Here is a 4,957-nt window from a genome sequence, read left to right on the forward strand (position 1 = left end):
TGTAGCTGTTAGTGACTTGCTGTTACCTTAAGTTATAGGCATATAGAGTCTGACTCTATTCGTGACAGGTTTAATTGTTTTCATAAATTTTCATTCAGCCCGTTTTTAAATAAAAATCAAACAGCAAGAAATATAGTGTGCAGTAGTCATTTTACACCCTGATTAATTCAACTGATAAATTTTATTGGGACAATTTATTAGATACCACACTGAGCTTACCATAAATTTTTTTGTTAACACTAAACAAAAATTTAACAGCTCTGACAAATCATACAATGCTGATGGTGTTAATAATCTGCTCAATGAGAATCCTTGTCAACAACAATGGGTGTTTGACGCACAACTGAGTGAGAACATCTGTCCAGAACCCTGGCGTACCTGGCGACCAGTCCAAAGGGCAAATGCTAGTCTGGCAGTCCATCAGGTCAAGAAACACAGTCCAGGTTCAATACAACAACAAGCCAAGTCCAAAGGCCAGGTTCCCCCCTATGCAGCCAATCCAGAGTTGGGGTACTTGCAGTTCAATCCCATGGAGCTCCTCGGATACCCAAGCCATGGTTCGTCAATATGGGAAGTTGAGCAGACACAGCATCTTGGCTCTGCTTCCCTTTTATCCCTTGAATCTTGATTGTAACATCTGGGCTTTATGAAGCATGTGACTCTCAGCTGCCCTGAGCCTAATCCAGTTGAGGAATCACACACCTATTCCCAGAGCTAACAAGCAGCACCTGGCCAGCTAGTGAGCTGGGCTGTGCGCCTTTGCCTGCCTCAGTCTCCTAGAGCAGGGTTTCCCAAACTTGGGTCTCCTGCTGGTTTTGGACTACAATTCCCATCATCCCTGACCGCTGACCCTGCTAGCTAGGGATGATGGGAGTTGTAGTCTAACAACTCTGAGCTCCCTATAGCTCAGATTCTGCCATGTTTCTAGAGAGAGGGGCCCCTCTAGTGATGGTGAGGTTTCCTCCTCTACTAGTTCCTGTGCTCTGACCCCCATCCTCTTGCTGTCCTCTGTCGCCCCACAAGTACTTTCTACGCCCACAACCTCTCCTTCTCCATTCCCAGCTTGCCCCAGTGGGCACCAGTCATGGTTACACAGGCAGCCCTGTTCAGGGAAGTTTTTAGGTGCCATGAGAACATCTGTTTTTGGGTGCCATGAGAGCATGACCCTGAAAAAAGCACGCCTTTGGGGCTCAGTGATCTCGCATGGGTCATGTGACTTGAGTGGGAGCACAGATGGAAAGACATGTGTCCCAGTTTGGGGACTCAACATGTTGGAGAATATGTAATAAGTCCGATAACCCATTCAGCTGAATGTCACATTCGTGATTAAGTGCATTCAGGACTGGTCACTGAAAGCTGGAAGATAATATGGGACATGGTATTTGTGCATCAGAGAAATTAATATAGATAATTACATTAAACAAGAATACAGGCTGCAGTTACCACTAAGGGGTTTAGATGAATGATTGCCATTACTGTTAATTAATTGAAGTTAATTAATGGGTGCTTTAAGAACATTTGCTGTTCTTGCCCACGAAAACCAAATGCTAACAAGTCAGCAAGAATAGGCATGTCCTTACACAGAAGCAATTTCACTGACAAAATTCACATAAAATTCAGCAGACTCAGGGTTTCATTAATCATTCCAACCTTACCTCTAAGCTTGCAGAGACAACTCAAATCGGTATGATTGACCATAGCGGAAAAGAACAACCCCTAAAGCCATTTTTATAAATAAACTAAATTTCTGGGCCAGTTTCAACGTGTCCCTTTCGTGCTGACCGCGACACTTTTTATTCTTGGCAAGGTACATCTAGTTCCTATTAAAAGGAATTATATCTTGTTCATTTATTTGCATTTATAAGCCAGTTTTCCAATACTCCCCCCCCCCCAAGCAGCATACCAAGATCTAACAAGCTCATACCAATGACAAACTTAGTTGGTGTCTAAGGTGCTACTGGAAGGGGGGGGATTATTTTGTTTCGACTACGGCAGACCAACACAGCTACCTACCTGTAGCAAGATCTAACACCGTATGCTTGAAATAATTAAAATAATGATAACAGACTGAAATAACCTAATACCAGCAGAATCTAGTAGAAATATTACCAATTCAAAAATGTAAACACAAAAAATCCTTGCCGTGATAGCAGAAAGCAGACTTGCTGTACTCTGATTCAGCCGGCCCTGGCAGTTTGTCCACTGCTTCCTTGAGCATCTCTGGTGATGGACTGGCCCAGGCACCCCCAAACTGCGGCCCTCCAGATGTTTTGACCTACAACTCCCATGATCCCTAACTAACAGGACCACTGTGGTCGGGGAAGATGGGAATTGTAGTCCAAAACATCTGGAGGGCCGAAGTTTGGGGGTGCCTGGACTGGCCTCCTTTGTTTGCTTTCTCACTAGTTAGTCAACCAGAGATTGCAACAGACACCACCAAATGGGCTACGACCAACAATTCAAAAGGGACTTTTTAAAAGCATGGGTAGGCAAACTAAGGCCCAGGGGCCAGATCTGGCCCAATCGCCTTCTAAATCCACCCCATGGATGATCAGCGTGTTTTTACATGAGTAGAATGTGTGCTTTTATTTAAAATGCAGCTCTGGGTTATTTGTGGGGCATAGGAATTCATTCTTTCTTTTTAAAAAAATATAGTCCGGCCCCTCACAAGTTCTGAGGGACAGTAGACCGGCCCCCTGCTGAAAAAGTTTGCTGACCCCTGTTCTAAAGAGAATGGTGGCTGTTTCCAGTTTTGGATCCAATATGAATACAAATTTCCAGAGCTAACCACTCACTTGAATCTCAGCAGGACTTGCTTCTGAGTAGATAGGCATAGGATTGTGCTGTTAATTGTAGCAGTGATTTTAGATTGATGCTGGCAAACCGCATCAGATAAAAGCTAGCTATCAAAACCCTCAGCTATCAACACAATGTACAGTGCTGGCAAACCTTCCTGTATGTCAGTATGCACAAACACGCATCCACAAGTTGGGTCAGGGGGACATTAGAGGGCAGCAGGTCACTACTGGGCTGGCCAGAGTTGGGAGGATCCTGATGGAACCGGTTAGAGCAGGTTAGAACAGGGGGGGCTGGTCCAAGCCTGAAGGGTCAGACCCAGGTTAGGAGGAAGACAATGGGAAAATGGCAGAGTGGTGGAAAAACCCCAAGGATCACAAGATTGAGAGGAGGGGGATGTTTACGGAGTAGGCATGTGACAGGGCGAGGTCTGAGAAGTATGTGAGGACCAGGCACTTCCTCTATGGTGGAGTTTTGGGGTGTTGGCAGGATGTGACCTATGCAAGGACACCACCTCTTTTGGAGTTGACCACTTGTCATTGGATGAAGGATGCACCTCTAATTAATCATTGACAGTTCTGAAACTTTACAATAAAAGGGGGTGCCTGCTTTCATTCTGGGCGACCTTCCGATCCACATTCTGTCTCCCGCTGTGTTCTTTATCTCGTGCTCTCCACAGTTAATCACAAGTATGTATGAGCAAAAGAAACTCCACCCTCTCAGCAACTTTTTAAATAACAATTATAACCCATTTTGAGGATCAATTTTTGTGAAGCCGTCAGAAACATTTTTCATGAGGTTGCAAACTGTCTTCAGTAATATGAACTAGTGGCCCTTTGTTGGCTTACTTTTGGGCACTCCTAACGCATCTGTCCTGGAGTTAAGTAAATCAAGAACCTTAATTAACAAAGACTGGCAGGAATGCAAAAGCAATGAATTAGTTTGTGCACTACCTGAAGGCTCAAGCTCACACACAAACCCCTAAAATATAGTAGTTACAATTAATGGATTTAATTATTAATGCCAGACCCTGTCTCTGAAAGTGTCTGAGAGGTCCATTTTGGCATTCTTATTACTCTTTAATTATAATTGATGTGCCAAGGGAAAATGTCAGGTAATGTACATTTTAACATGTGTTATTGTCCTCCTTAAGAGCTCCTGGTCCTTGTTTTAAAAAGTCAGTGATATGCAAGACGATAGCGATAAAAGCCAAATTTATTAGGGCATTTTAAAATCATTATTAGCTACTTTGCACAGCAGGTATCTACGAGATAGAACTTCTTTTTTAATATATATACAGGAATTATTTAAGTGTTTTAAAAGGCAGTATTAAACCTGTGGGGTGTTTTGTCACAAGTTTCTGTCTCTCAACTACAGCCCATCCTATAGTTTATAAATGATTCACAAAGACTGGATTGGAAGTTGGGGGGGGACTTTGCTTAGCCGTGTGCTACCACAAAACTATTTATGAAACTGATACTAGTCAAATATCCCTTAGCTTCCTTTCCTTCCTAGTTTCACCTAGAACTGATTCCCTGCATACAACCCAAATTTATAGGTCAATTCAGTTCCTACAGTGTATAATGCAGACTGCAGACTTGCACACTGTAATGAAGGCATGTTATACACCTGTCTCTTCAAGATCACCCAGTCTCTCCCAGTCTCCATCGCGGATAAATGGTGAGGGGGCTCATGAGGAAAGGCTCCTGTCTCCCACTTTGCTTGCCTCTGCTACTACTATCTGAAAATCAACCCTGTAGTGTTGTGTATGAGGAGACCGGAAACCTGCTTGTAAGTGGCTGCAATAGGATTGAGTTGGACGAGAATGTCCGCTTAATTTTTCTCAAAATGCTCTTTTGCCTTTCAACTAATTAATTAGTTAATTAGCAGAATTTAAATATCACTTAATTGAAGTAAGATCTCTAAGTGGCTTACAGGAAACACTAATATACAAGAAGTTTTTACTCTTGTATGCCTCCATTTTATGCCGAACGTCTACATCAGGGGCGGACTTTGGCAAAACCAGTCATACTGCCCGAAATCCACCTCTGCCTACATGACTTCATTAATGTATAACTGGAGTCTGACAGACAAAGGCAAGCTACCTTGGGCACTGGTGAGGGATAAAGCTGGATGCTGTTTCTGCCTCCCCTCATAAGTG

The sequence above is a fragment of the Zootoca vivipara genome, chromosome 12 (assembly GCF_963506605.1).
Source record: "Zootoca vivipara chromosome 12, rZooViv1.1, whole genome shotgun sequence".
In the NCBI taxonomy this organism is placed as follows: Eukaryota; Metazoa; Chordata; class Lepidosauria; order Squamata; family Lacertidae; genus Zootoca; species Zootoca vivipara.